The sequence below is a fragment of the Salmo salar genome, chromosome 09 (assembly GCF_965601325.2).
Source record: "Salmo salar chromosome 09, fSalSal1, whole genome shotgun sequence".
Lineage (NCBI taxonomy): Eukaryota > Metazoa > Chordata > Actinopteri > Salmoniformes > Salmonidae > Salmo > Salmo salar.
This window is the reverse complement of record NC_138299.1, coordinates 123413848-123429910: the sequence shown is the minus strand read 5'-3', so window position 1 is coordinate 123429910 and position 16063 is coordinate 123413848. Positions and strand designations below refer to the sequence as shown.

Genomic DNA, 16063 nt, shown 5'->3' with positions numbered 1-16063 from the left:
GACCACTTTAGTTGTGATACAAACCTTATCAAAACCTATAGGCCTATGGGCTAGGCTACATGAGGTGTGTGACTATGATTCGAAAAAGTGGCAAAAAAAGACATTGTTTCCTGCTTTATGCTGGGCATCAAGTGATAATATATAATTCACAAGTGATAGGCTAATATTTTCACCCATCAAACTATTCTTGATTTAATCTTGTCGTTACATATACTAAATAATATAAGTGTGAAATTTGTTTTGATTTAGAATGGACCATTATCATGCACCTGTATCGAAACAGGGGCAGCGGGAAAAAATACATGTCATCAATGCATGGAGGACGCTTTTCCAGTGGTTCATTTTCATACCAGCTAGATAGGCTATACTACTGTTTTAAAGGGGAAGCAATGTGCTCAATATTAGGGAGGTGAGAAATAAATATAGTAGGCCTAGCCTATAGAAAGCTGATGGGATCCTCCTCTTTTTAATAGAGCCCATCACTCTGTTTTCTCCTGAAATTGCATAGCCTATAGAAATGTTGCGCAACATGAGCTCATGGGCTCTCATGAAGTGTTTGATTAGATTTTTTCAATTTGCATTGATGTCAGAGTGATTAGTGGGACAATAGAGTGCTGAGTACCAGGTAATTAGAACGTTTGGTAGGCTACTAATGACCGCCAGGAGCATCAGAGCTTGGAGAAGCCTAATTACAGTGACTAAATGGTCACGTGGAATTTACATTTACATTTACATTTAAGTCATTTAGCAGACGCTCTTATCCAGAGCAACTTACAAATTGGTGCATTCACCTTATAATATCCAGTGGAACAACCACTGCATTCATGACTCGTGACCACCGGTGTGGCGGTAATATGGACACCGCAATAGCCCTAATCAGACCACATCACCCCAATCCTGGCCCAACTCCACTGGCTACCGGTCAACTACAGGATCGACTATAAAATCCTCATGCTTGTATTTAAAGCCTTGATGGATTGAGCCCCACGTAAATCAACGAAGTCATCTAAATCAGCCAGCCACCTCGCACTCTCCACTCCCGCCACTCCCATAAGGCTTCAAGTCCCCAAGTCACATCTCCGAACTATGGGGGACCGAGCCTTCTGCTCCCGTGCCTATGTACTTTTGATAGTCCTTGTCCCAATCTAAAATGTATTTAGCACCTAGCCCACTATCGCTATTTAACTTGCCTTGATTCTAAATGTTCTTTTTATTATATAATTGTAAAAAATATCCTCAGTAGAGCTTTGAGATAACTCTGTAATTAAAAGCGCTATACAAATTAAATGTATGCACACACACACACACACACACACACACACACACACACACACACACACACACACACACACACACACACAATAATGCTAAACAAACAATAGCCATGTCTGACATCTCATAACAGATAGGTTACGTTACGATCTTTCCCTGATAAATCATGAGGCGACCACATTGCCAAATAAAAGGGGAAGGCGTCATTAAATTCCCCAGTTTATTTTTCTCTGTCTTGAATTCTTGATGATAGGCACATTTCACCCATTTCCTCATAAGTGGCGCCTTAGTCCTTTTAATTAGTAATTAAACACATGACATGACAGCCATGACTTGGCAAGACAGTTAATCAATCACTAAGCAGACATTCCCTGGAAGTAACTTAGGCTGTCAAAATCATAGGTCAGTAAGTTCAAAGGTGAAATATGGAGTACTGAGTAAACATGAGAAGAAATGTTTCCTTATAAATGCAATAGCCTACTTACTGTAAACAGAACAAATAGGACTTCACCTACTCTGTCAAGACCAAAGACTCATCAAAGAAGAATCTAACATGAACAATTGGTGCGACAAGAAAATAGGTTGTAAAAGCCCCAGTACATTCATGAGAACTCTGTAGCTTATAAGAATAAACCCAAGGTTGGACTTCTGGACCTTTGCGAGTAGCTTCACATCCCAATATCGTCCTTAAAATGGTCAAGAGATTCAGATATCATATTTGCACTAATACCTCATAGATTCCCTCTCTACACGACGCAGATAAGAAAAGCTCTATGCGCTGTCTATCTTCAGCCCAGCTGCAGCGGGGCTATGCCTTGGCACATCCCCATAGAGGAGGATTACAAACAAATTAAACCCTTCAGGCAATTTAGAAGTCTACCTAAGTTAGAGGGGGAAGGAAATGAGGGGAGAACTGTTCGTGGGGTACCCATGTACTGTAGAAGTGCCAACAGAAAGACCTGCAACAATAACATACCAGTTAAGGTATTCCCTTCAAATCGAGACGCGAACGTCCCATAGTGAATGACAGGATAGGACGTTTTAAGCAACTTTTCTGTTTTTTGTTGTTGTCTGTTGTCAGGTTGTTTTCTTGTTGTCTATGCCGGGTGGTGTCTCATAAGATGGTCATAGATGCTTTATGTATGCTTGTCTGACTGAAAGTTGGCGTTACTGGCCTTTATCCTGCCCTGATCAACTTTCTGTACAACTTAGGGACTCCATAGACTTCTGCCCATTCATGCTGACCTCTTTGACCAAATTAGATTTTTTAAATCTGAGTGCTTGATCAGATCATGGGTATGACTGAATGGAAAGTTATACTGCACGTGTAATTGAAATTAGGAAAGTAAACCATTAATAACCTACAAGATGTTTGTGTTGTTTACTTATATTTTCAAGACGGCAAACCGATAAAAAGGAAATTCCCCGTCTTGATATCGGTACATAAACACTATCCATTATGGAAAATCACAAACAAATCCTAAAAAACATGTTTGGAAGATCATTGATAACATTCAAGAAACAGATACATTTTCTAATCTTCAAAAGTAGAACACCTTGATCAAGCATTGACTAATCTTCCTAGATTTTACATGCACATATTTTAATACAATCCATTAAATCAAATAAGACATATTGGGCTTTTGGCTTACTGTTAGCACAAATAGGTCAGGACACAATAAGGCAGTAATCTATTTCATTCAGGTGCCATAGGGCAATGCCCACACACACTTTACTTTGTACTTCAGATAACCTATTTTACTTGCTCACGACATCCATTCTGTGTCCGTCTGCATGTATTGCGGCGAATTCTCTTTAAACAAATTGCAAGCCACTGATGTTTACCAAGCCAACCAAAGCATTACAGCAATGTACTCCTGGACTCCTTGTAAAGTATAGGAGCTGTGGCATATCCCAGCAACCAGACGCCCCTGCTGGTATAAAATTCCTTTGCTCTAAACAGTGATTACTGAACCCATTAGCACCACATCCCTGGAGGGCCTGATGTCACAACCCTGTCATTCTGAGTGGTGTCAGGTGCGTGGGCCAGTGCATTGACAGACACATGACACAACTGTCTGTGTCTCTAACAGAGGAGCACACAGAGCCATTAGGTGCTAGCCCAATTAACACTGACACCCCCAACAGAAAGAGCTCTCATTTTACGTAACGGGACTGTTACTACAGCTGGCCTCCGTGATCACGTCTCTCAGGGAGACAGCGAGAGAGAGAGAGAGAGAGAGAGAGAGAGAGAGAGAGTCTGTATATGTGCGTGTGAGTTGCTAAGCTGATGTGTATCTGTGGTGAATCTCTGTGAATATGAATACATCTGGATGTCCAAGTACCAAATATGTGTACATGCACTGCATGTAACTTTCTGACAGCACCTGCTACGAAAGAAGAAGCAATAAGCCATGCTGAACTGTTACCCAGTGCTTTCTTCTCACGTGTTCAATAAGTAAAAGAACTATCATCTTGCTTGCATGCTTTACCAGTAGAAGGCAACGGTAGTGAGGTGATTGTGTTTGGGGATGATGTTTAGGAAACAGCACTGGTCTAAAAAAAATTATGAACAGTACTGTTCATCATTTTTTACTGCGTGACAATGGAAGCCAAGGTTTTTGTTTGCATAAGCCCCTACCACTAACAGGAGGGTGGAGAGCAGAGGGCGAAGAGAAACACATGTAACAGTCCATCAGTATTATCATTCAGCCAAATCTGTGAGTGCCTATCAGCTCTCAGTACTGTACGGACACTTTACTCCGAACTAACATCTCTAAACATAAATCATAGTGATCATCAGTTGTGATTTTAACATGTAAATCTTCGTGGGGCAAACTCACATTTTTTTTTAGATGCATGCCAGCAAAGCCACTACACAACACAACACTGAATAATACATTAATTGGACTATAACAGTGACAAACGGTGCCCACAAACTGTTAGGGCCTACATAAAGCTGTCCCAACAGCAGAGTCCCAACAGCAGTCTCAAAACCTTACCACTGCTACACCTGGCTATCAGCGAAGCCTTGTCTGGCAGCGAAACAGTTCATTCAGCCTAATTTACTGCCTTTTAAACAAACATAGCAGATATGGCTGACTTGCTTAAACAAATGTGACTTGTTTCAGGAAACTAGGCGTATGTCGCGGGTCACTACTTCACAGCAGAGCCATTTGAATGGAAACTTTTCTTTAATCAAAATGCGTTTTTTGGCAGAAATGCCTTCTGGAACATGTGAACTTCCATGTGCCTTAATAACAGACTTGTATGCCATCTGTATATGCAAATAAAATTGTTAAATTACGAGCCTAGTTGGTTTAGCCACCGAAAAAGCCAGCAACCTTTCCGCTAGCCATGCTAGCCATGATTGGCTGAGATAATGAGTGGGCTGGAAATGCCGAGAGATGAGTTTGGAGCTGGTCAGTATGTGTAGGTAATCCTGTCTAACGCGGCTTTTTTTTATGTATCACGTAGTAGAACTGCATAAGTGTTGCTCCACTTTCTGTAGGACTGAGTTTTGAAATCAGTGGAATTAGAGTATGATAGCTAAGGAGATGGAGAAAACACCTGTTTCAAACTATGGGCAACCATGGCATCCGTGACAGGGATAGGCGTCCATCCATTATGTATATGAGTAAGACAGTCAAGCTAGCTACATTTTCAGATATTACCCATTTCTAATTTTGACAGAAAGTCGTTTTCATTTCAAGTTAAAGTGTACTGTTAGCTAGCTAGCTAACATTAGCTGACTGTCTGGCTCGCTAGCTAACGTTACGTGTCTGATCTTATTATTTGTATCTCAGAGCCATTTGCTTTGCTAGATATAGCCTAATGTTAGCTAGCTAACATTGAACCTGGTTGGTTAGCTACCTGCAGATTCATGCAGGGTAGTAACGTCATGAGTTGGGATTATGGTTCATTGTTTACCTGGCTAGCTAGCTAGCTACACTTCTTAACAAAAGACTCCACTATGCAAGTAACCATTTCAATAGAATGTCACTGCGACAACTGTTGATAGACGTAGCTGGTAAATTCGCTCTGGCTATCTACTCCGATTACAGAGAAATCTCGTCTGAGTGTGCCAGAGCGCAGAATAACTGATGAATTTATGAACGCCTGTTGAATATGGCCAGTGTCGTGTCAGTAAACGTTGGCAAAAATGTTTTAATTGTTGCCAGCAGCACAGTTGCAGTCACCAACACTCTGGATAACATAAAAACAGCCTAACCAGCTGCTAGGGGGAGTAAAATGGTCAGTGAGCCATTTTCTCATTTGTGTCTGGAAGTAGCTAGCAAGCTAGCCAATGTTAGCCAGTTAGCCAGTTAGCTTGGGTGTTTGACTGTTGTTGTTGTTAGAATGTCACTGCGACAACTGTTGATAGACGTAGCAATTTTAATGCTCGGATCAACCCTTAAAGAGTTGGGTGGGACTAAAGCTTAAGAGGGTGTGAATGATGCTTAATGGGTGTAGACAAAGAAGAGCTCTCCAGTAGGCACCAAAATATTCAAAGGCCATTTTCTCAAAAGTGAGGTTAAAAGTTGATCAACTTTCAAAGCAGAATTATTGTTCCTAAAATGCAGTGTATGATATACCATTTTGTAGCTCTGTGTCTGCTTTTATCCAATGTAAAAAACACAATTTCAAATGTTGCTACGTAAGACCGGATCAAGGCGGTCGGTCACAAACTATGGCATAAAGGGACTACGAGCAGATTAGAGGCAATTTCGATTAAGACATTAAGGAGCGAGCCAGGACGGACGTAGTCAATATAACTATTTGTTCAGCCCTTTTGAAATGTACAGCGACAAAATTCAGAACATGGGCCATTCTTACAGTATTCTCCCTGTACACCAAGTCAGAACCGTAGGATAAATAAAGGGGGCATATAAGCATACAATGAAAGCTCTTACAATATTCAAAGATTACATTTCTCTATAACAGGCTATAGGCTACATGTGCACCACCAAGTCAGAACAGTAGGCTAAAGTATGAGGGGGAAATGGCTACTAACAGCTTACTACACAAGCTACACTTAGTATTACTTTTTTAGCGATGGTATACACACATCCCTGGCATATTACAAAATTTATGCAGCAGCATACAAGACATTTTTGGACTCACCTTGTTGTGCTGTGCTCACTTGAACAGGAAGGTGGAGCTGCGTTCCTTTGTGGGCACATTTTGTCATCAAACTTTGTCAATGTCTGGCATTCTCTGGATTTATGGTGCTTTCAAGACAACTGGGAACTTGAAAAAAACAAGGTCAAATCATGAAGTTAGTGACCTTCAGGTCGGAGCTCTAGAGTTCCCGACTTGGAATTCTGAGTTGTATGACCTTTCAAAATGTATTCCAAGTTGTCTTGACTGAGGTCTGAGATTTCCCAGTTCTGAGTTTCCAGTTGTTTTGAAAGCGGCAGAAGTCATGCTGGATTGACAGCATGGCCAATGTTGAATGTTTATCCTTCCAAACTTGTAAAAAAGACCCTTAAACCCAGACTTGGACCACACATCCACTTCACTGAATAGCAAGCTAGTGATTGCTTTGCAATGCTTGCAGTTAGCCACTGATTCCTGATTCCCTCCATCCATTGTTGAATTTGCGATTTCCAACTCTTTGTGCAATGTTTATGTCCAAAGGCCGATGAGCACCGATAGTTTTATCAATCATTTGACTTCTTATGACAAGGGTTGAAAATAATTTGCCAGTAGATTGTCGACTTCATTCATGATGATAACTGCTAGTTTGCTAGCTAAGATTTTGAAAGTCAGTCCAATCAAAGTTACTGTAGATATAACGTGATTTGACCTTGAGCCTTCTTGGATGGGCACTTCTAATTTAACTCAATGGCAGCTCCCAAGGGGCTTGAATTTTTTTGCTCTCCGCGTAGATTTTGCGGTGATAGCATAAACTATAAAGTATAACATATAAATATAAAGTCTACTCTACATAATAGGATAATAATCATATAAATATCACTCGGCTTACTACTACCACTACAGCTACTACTACAACAACAAATAATAATAATATTGTCTACTATTTCTATTCAATTGTTACTGTGATAATGATCAATACATTTTTTTTTATTAAGCCGAATATACATGTCTCCAGGCGCAAGTCTGCTTTCTGATGTTAAATAACATTGCATAAGCCTGGACGCCTGAAGTCACTGAATGATAATCACGTTACACAATAATTGGGCAAATTATGCACAATTATTAGCAAGTGGCTCATGTGCCTCACACTGCGCTAAACCACTTAAAAAATATATATATTTTAGATAATTTATGCGCAAAAGTGCATCTATCAATGCAGACTACAAAGTTTCCAGCCAATGTAATTTAGACCATTAATAAACACTATCACTGAAATTCATAATGAAAGCATTATCTTACCGTTCTGGGAATCATTTCTTTTCAGTGAAGGTTACTTGTCTAGATCCCGTGCGCAAGTGAAATGGCCTTTAAACTGCAAATACAGAGCGTATTTCAAAATTACACGTATGTAGAGGAATCAATAAGGTTTGTGATACAGAGGTGCCTCCACCAGTAGCACTGAAATACTTGTGAAGCTTAAAACCACTCTGCAGGGAATTGAACCAAATTAGCACACGGCTCGCCCACTCTCTGTCGACTGCGCTGGGCGCTCAGAAATGCACGAAACACTATACAATTGGAAAATGATGTCGCTCACGCAGTTGAAACCATAACAAAGCATTTTCACAATTCACTGTTTTGGTAAAAGGTTAAACTCTCCAAGAATCAATGGGTTTAAGCTTTATCATTAATTTAACATTCCAAAAATGTATGTAAGTAACTGCAGATTGCCCCTTTAAAAGGTACAGCGACGGGTCTTCAGTATTCATTTTCAAAGCAAAACAAATTGGAAAGACCAAATATTTATGTGAAGTATTTTATATTTTAAATTGATCAGAGAATGACCCTGGATTAAGGATATTCAGAGGTCAAAAGACCAGAATACTTGAATCTTTACTGTCTTACTAAACAAACCATAATTCATTGAATATTAACCGTGCCAGAATCACACTGTTTGTTTCGCAACGTATTGTTTCGATGTTTGTTCATGTTCTCACGCACACTTGACCACACAAAGGTAATGTGACTGTTTACACATCAAAACCTATCTCTCCAATCCCACATGACCGCCCACACTAGACCCAACATACCAGCAACAAACTCGTTCAGGGTTACAATGGCCAATGGGCAGGGTTCAATGTCAACCAGTTGGGTGACTTTCCACCCTCACATTCTTGGGCATACAGGGATACCTCAGTGTATTGCTAAGGAATGATATTTATTGTGAAGTTGGCCCTCCACCCCTCATGGTAAAGAAGTGACTAATTAATCCATGAACCTTCCTTGTTTTGCCAGCACACAATTGTTGTCATAACACTCCCAACTAGCAAAAGCTACCAACAGGTATTCTGAGTAATATGAGTAACTCCCTCTCTTTATCAATGAGATCATTATCTATCCATTCAACCTATTCCCCTGTATTCTGTCTATAGCTCTCTACCAGGAAACATGCTTTGTGTGTGACCACCATTATCTCTGACAGCCATTATTTATCTCAGCACACTTCTGGGAGGACACTGGGTGATTCTCTGATAAGCTGTCTCTGCTGTTGTTTTTGCAGTGCGCTTCGTTAAGTGATGGATTGCAGCTGCATGTTCCAGCACTGCTCTGGGGCTCCAACGCTGATTGGGATGAATGGGAGAGAAGGGGCCCCCGAGTCAATTACGGTTAATCACCCTGCTAGCTTAGCCTACTGTTGGTTCTTGGTTTGTTTTTCCTCATGGGGATGAATGAAAGACTGAGCTTTGTTTCAATAGCCATCATTCACCCTTAGCACGGGTCAGAGGTGGGTTGGGGGGAGCACTGTGAAGTGGTAACTCCACTGTTTCATCTCCAGGCATATCAATCAAGGACTGTGTATGTCAAGACTTGAGAAATAAGAGCAGCATAGCTATGTCAGGAGAGGAAAGGAGAGAGGAAACATTCTCAAAATATCATTTTCATTGCTGGGGTGCGGGAATTAATGTTATGGATGGCACAAAAGCAGCATGGCTTACTTCCCAAATCCTCATTCACCCACCATCTCTAATTTCGAACAATAGCAACTTTGGGGTGTATCAGGATAAACAGAAACAAACCGTTGTAGCAATTCTCAGCACCATGACCATCACAAGGCAAAAGGAACCTCCAGTACCACCTCCTGCAGCAGTACAAGGGAAAAGGCCTGATTTACAGAGCCTCACAGATGTCTGCACAACAATCCAAGGGAACCAGTGCATCACAATTTAGAGGGTTCACCCAGGTCAGAAGAGAGCAGCCAAGTTCTTACTTTGCAGATTTAAGGAGAAAGGGAAGGGGGAGAGAAGGCGGGGTGCAAGGAAGGGAATAGCGGCAGGTAGCTAGTGAGAAATAGCAAGAGAGGAATAATGAGAGGATTATGATATTATGTACAAGTAGAGTTGGATACTGTGACATCGAGTGGAGTATGCATGTTTAAGAAACAAGACCTGCGACAGCAGTCGGAGAGACTTTTGGTGGCTAAGTCTCTGCCTGAACACACTGTAACAATGGCAGCCCACAGAAGCCCTCTTGGCACAATGCTCAGGCTCAAGCATTTCACAAGATGTGTCTTGTTACTCCTGCAGCTGAGGCTGGTGCTGCTGACAGCTGACATGACACCAGTCATAGTGTTTGTCAAGAGAGCACGTTATAAATTAGCGCAGGAGACAGCTGAATAACTCACTAAGCTTGGATAAATGTTGCCTTGAGAGTGATCCAGTATTACAAACTGGGAGACATAGTAATAGAAGGATATCATCTCCTCTGGCTGGAAAGATGACAAGATCAGGATATGCAGGGGAAACACATGAGAAACATAGAACCCATGTCAGACATCAGAAGTGGAAACGTCCCAATGCTGGGCGGGATCATTTGTCAGGGATGATTAGGGATGCAGGCTGAATGTTGCTGTGTGGCTGCAGGCCAAAGTCCTCCAACTGGCAAGTGGCAGTCTGGCAGCTGCTGCATGCATGAGCTTCATAGCAGCTTCATTTGGAGCTCTGCTGCCCATCTCAGGTGCTGGAAGACCAGCATACTGTATGTCAGATTCACACCTCTGACTCTCAGTACAAGAGAGGAAGCTGATCTGGCCCACTGCAACCATCCTGAGACAAATGATTCAATGAGTGATTGGAATGAAAGCATTGAGGCTTGCGGCATGTGTTTTTCTCTTGTCTCCAGGAACTCCCACCCTCCTCCTGATTGAGATGAACTTGATCCATTCCTGGATAACAAAAGCAGGGTTCACCAATGGCGGCCCTCGGGCCAAGTTGTTTGGCCCCCCAAGTTTTCTGAGTAAGTTTTCATTGTTGGACATGAAAGACCAAGAAATCCGTTCCCAAGTATTCCCAACCATAATAGAGAGACACGTGATCATATAAACATTTAGGAATGGTTTGAAATGATTATGTTTTAGTCAAACATTTTATCTGTTTATGCTTCAATTTGCAGTCTACTAATTATTTGTAATTATGTTCTGGCTCCCTGACCATCCCCTCAAGAATAAAATTGTCCCACGGCTGAATATAGTTGATGATCCCCGCCCTAAAGGTTGACTTTTTACAACATTCAGTAAATTATCAACTTAATCAATAAGGCACTGAAGCGCAGTAAAATCCAGCAGACCAGGAACCATTGGAAGGCTGTCCTTGAGCTGGCCACAGGGGGATTGTTGGGTGGATTATGAATGTGTTGGCTGATAGCCATCCTTTTTGTCAAGCGCTAAAACCAGCTTGAATCATAACCTTACGTCAATACATTGACTCTACTAATGTACTGACGTCAGTGTTGGGGAAATGATATCGACTTTTATCAGGAAAAGCAGTCAGGTATTATCAGAAATGGTAATCAACCCAACCATATTGAACCGTGGATGGCTGGAATATTTAAATGTAAAGTGCTTTCCGGAAAGTTTTAAACCTGCAGGAGATGGGAATTTGTACCATTGATTGCTGTGTGAGAAAATGCAGTACTCACAGGTCAACGTGGTACATGTACACAGTATATACTTCAGATATCTCGTAAATAGGGCTCAGACATTAAAGAGTGGTCCACCATTTACTGCCTGGTTGATATTTGAGGGAAAAATCACCAAGTTAGCATCATATGGAGAGTGTTTCATGGAGGAACAGGTAGAGAGGTCAACACCCAAACAAAAACCATGCCTCTGTGTGAAGACCAAAATGTTTATGTTTCGCGCAAATCCAGGACTGTACTCTCACAGGGAAATGTGGCATTTCCCATTGATTGCAATCTTAATTAAATAAAATGCCTCAGACTTTTTCTGCATTGACCTCTGCTCTAGGACAGGGCTGTCCAACCCTGTTCCTGGAGAGCTATCGCCCTGTAGGTTTTCACTTCATCCCTCATCTAGCACACCTGATTCTAGTAATTAGCTGGTTGAAAGCTGAATCAGGCTGGTTACAACTGGGGTTAGAGTGTAAACCTGCAGGAAGGTAGCTCTCCAGGAACAGGGTTGGACAGCCCTGCTCTATGAAAAGACAGTAGGATAGTTGTGTTTTGATCAGAGGTTTTAAAAGCAACCTTTAACATGGACATTTTTCACGCTTTCTTTTCAGTATTTTCTTAATGAGGCAACTGCATTGCTTAAGATTATGCCGTCAACAGTGCCTCTTAGGAAAATAAATACAGCTGGTATTCAAGTGTATTTAAACTGAGTTATGATGAGATGAATTGAGGTCACCACTATTTAAAGTGCCAGGGTTAAGTCACTGTTATCTTTAGATGCACCACACAAAGAGGGATATTCAGCTCCATAATCATACATGTCATGGGGTTGACACAACTTTTATGTCTGTGGTTATGGTTCTTCTGGTGTTTTCTTTGAGAAATGTTCCACTTGATTATTCCACTGGCCCATGAGAAATCCAGGGAATATCTATTTATCATACCTAATGAATAAACGACATCCTGTCTATGTGACATGGCTACGTGACTAAGTGTATGTTATCCTCACTGACTCTATTCAAGGTTCTACAATGACATTGTCTCATAAATGTCCCAAAACGAAGTACAGGAGTGCTTATGCTTAATTATCAAGAGAAAGATAGGGAAATTGACCCCTGTTCGCCCATAAAACAGCATGTCGGCTGCAGGTTATTAAACACACTGCTGGCTGCACAGCGTTTGGGCTCCGAGGCAAATGTAAGGGCACATAGCAGTAGCCGCTCCCATTTCTGCCTCATTTGAAATGAGATTGAGTGCCATACATTCAAATGGACTCGAGATGTTCTCGATTCAGAACCATTCAAGGAAATCGGATAGGAAAATCTCCTCTCAGGGTCTCTTGTTCAAGTGCTGCCCGTCCTACCTGACACACAACAGATGGTGACAATGTTTCATTAGCATACAGTCGGTCTCACGCCCCCGCCGTAAGAATACAGCAGGGGAGGCATTTTTCCAATGAGTCTCGTTGCAATGTCAATGGCAATCCAGTGTAGTGCATCCCTTATTCATTGTGATGGCATACATGACCCCTAATGTAAGACGAAGCACAATCTATGAATCACCCATGAGAACATACTGTCGCTCTCTGCTGTTTGTTCAAAGTCTTAACCATGTGTGGAACTCAGACAAATAAAAAGACAAACCAATTCTTCTCCAATTAGACATACGGTACTTCTCTAGTTTGGATCCTCAGAATCCAGACGATTGACTGCCTTTAACAACAGAGATAAAACTACTAAAGAATCTCCCTCTTGGGTTAAATGCGGCAGACACATTTCATTTTAATGCATTCAGTTGTAAAACTGACTAGGGATCCCCTTTCCTTTCTCTTTTCCCTCTCACTGAGGAGCCTGAGGTTTCCATTATAGGAACCAGCCAGTGAGCAGAGTAAAAGTGATAAATCTTAAGCAGGGGGGACAACGCATGAAACAAATAAAGTGGCAGTGCTGTGTGCCTCCCCAGCCATGCCTACCCTTCATGCCTCATATTCAAAGAAATTGAACTGTAGCACCTTCCTAGACCCTGAATCTCAAGTGTCCTGGTGATTAAGCTGTGTTTGTACAGTAAAGAACGGTTTACATTTCGCATGTCGTCCCCTGGAAGAAACCATGGATAAAGCAAACAAACACCAGTATATAATACTGGTGTTTAGAAACAAAGATCCTAAATGGAAACTAAAGATCCTAAATGGAAACAAAGATCCTAAATGTATTTATTGTCAGGTTTTACCAAGTCAAAATGCCATTGTACTGTTAAATAACCTCTGACTGAAAAACAATGCAAATATTGGTTGTTCTTTGTTGATGGAGTTTTAATTTTTACATTTTTAAATGTAACCTTTATTTAACTAGGCAAGTCAGTTAAGAACAAATTCTTATTTACAATGACGGCCTACACCGGCAAAACCCTGACGACGCTGGGCCAATTGTGCGCCACCCTATGGGACTCTCAATCACAGTCGGTTGTGATACAGCCTGGAACACGAATGACCATGAATTTATGTTAGAAGCTGGAGCCATGTAGATGAATGCACCACATTAGACTCTGCAGTTCTATGAACTATGTGACAAGTTGTGGTCCCAAGGTGTCATGACATTTGGATGTCAAATTTGTTGATATAATTTCAAGTGACAGGCCATATCGATTGGTCCTTCAACTTGTTGGATTTAGCCAACAACAGTGTTTAAGTCAACAATAAACATACTTTTCCCTGTGGGATTTCAATGTGACAGTGCAACACAGATGGAGAAAGAACAAACATAAGGACTAAATACAGGACATTCATCCATTTAGTCTAAAGGGTACTGCACTGATGAAATTCCTCATGGAATTGGCCATGTCCAAATACCCATACTTGCATCCTAAATAGTAGGCCGTTTGAGTATGTGAAAAAACAAAGTTTTATAGTATATGAAATGTAGAAAATCGAGTATACTTTAGATTTGATTGATTTATTAGGATCCTCATTAGCCGACACCAATGGCTACTGCTAGTTTTACTGAGGTCCGACAAATAACAAAAAATGCATTTAAAAACAGTAACATGTAGTGTGTGTGTGCGCATCTATCAGTTACACATACATGTCAGTACATACACACAACAAGTATGTCACGACACCGACGGATGGTGGCGCCCCTCCTCGACCGGGCGGCGCTCGGCGGTCGTCGTCGCCGGCCTACTAGCTGCCATCGATCCTTTTTGTTTCACTTTCTGTTGGTTAGGTCTAGGTAGGCACGCACCTGTTTTGGTTTAGTTATTAGTAGGGGGGGGGGTATTTAGTTTAGTAAGGTATGTCTGTGTTTGTGCGTGATTATGTTCCTTGTCAAGTTTGTGGAATCTTGAGGAACGTGTGTTTTTTTCCCTCTGCCTGTGGTCGTTTTGTGTTTTATCACCGCAGAGGTATTTATGGGCATTTTGGACGTCTATTTTGGACGTCTAATAAGGGTTTTGGAGCGTGGTATCTGTTTGGCGCCCTGCCCTGCCCTGCCGTGTTTGGACTGTCTTTATTTTTTGTGCATACGGATTAAAGTGTGTTCAAGAATTTACTGTCTCCTGCGCTTGACTCTACCTCTCCTGCTTCCTTGAGCCAGCCCTGACAAAGTAGGTCATGTGGGGGAGAGGCGGTGTGCCATGAGGTGTTGCTTTATTTGTTTTTTGAAACCAGGTTTGCTGTTCACTTGCGCAATATGAGATATAAGGTATTTCCATGCAATCATGGCTCTGTATAGAACTGTACATTTCCTTGAATTTGTTCTGGACCTGGGGACTGTGAAAAGACCTCTGGTGGCATGTCTGGTTGAGTAAGTGTGTGTGTTAGTGCTGTGTATAAGTTGATTATGCAAACACTTTGGAATTTCCAACATTAATGTTTCAAAAAAAAAAAAGAAGTGATGCCGTCAGTCTTTCCTCATCTCTTAGCCAAGAGAGACTGGCATGCATAGTATTGATATTAGCCCTCTGATTACAATGACGAGCAAGACGTGCCGCTCTGTTCTGGGCCAGCTGCAGCTAAACTACTGTAGGTCTTTCTTTGCAGCATTTGACCACATGACTGGACAATAATCAAGATACGATAAAACTTGAGCCTGCAGTACTTGCTTTGTGTAGTGTGGTTTCAATAAAGCAGAGCATCTCTTTATGACGGACAGACCTCTCCACATCTTTACAACCATTGAATCCTTATGTTTTCACCATGACAGTTTACAATCTAAGGTAACACCAAGTAATTTAGTCCCTTCAACTTGTTCAACAGCCACACCATTCATTACCAAATTCAGCTGAGGTCTAGAACTTATGGAATGATTTGTACCAAATGCAATTATCTTAGTTTTAGAGATATTCAGGACCAGTTTATTACTGGCCACCCCATTGGAAATCTGACTGCAACTCTTTGTTAAGGGTTTTTGTGCCTTCATTAGCTGTGGTTGCTGATGGGTATATACAGTATGGTTGAACAATGTTTAATGCCAGTGGCAGGTCATTGGTAAAAAAATAGAAAAGAGTAGAGGGCATAGAGAGCTGCCCTGCGGTACACCACACTTTACATGTTTGACATTAGAAAAGCTTTAATTAAAGAAAAGGGGTTCTATTAGATATATAGCTCTGAATCCACAATATGGCAGAGGTTGAAAAGCCATAACACATACGTTTTCTCAACAACAGGTTATGGTCAATAATATCAAAGGCTGCACTGAAATGTAACTATACAGCTCCCTCAATCTTCTTA

General features: G+C 41.3%; 1 protein-coding gene across 2 annotated transcripts in view; it reads right to left on the bottom strand.

Moving 5' to 3' along the window:
* The window catches only part of LOC106612691 (glucagon receptor), a 37012-nt gene extending 28758 nt beyond the window's left edge, over positions 1 to 8254 (bottom strand). The window contains exon 1 of one of the 2 annotated variants that reach the window (XM_014214104.3): positions 7672 to 8254. The gene's annotated coding sequence lies outside the window, so the exon portion shown is untranslated. Of the gene's footprint in view, positions 1 to 6396; positions 6879 to 7671 lie in introns of those variants that run through there. The other variant, XM_082956177.1, reaches the window with a different exon arrangement.
* Between the last annotated feature and the right edge of the window lie 7809 nt (positions 8255 to 16063).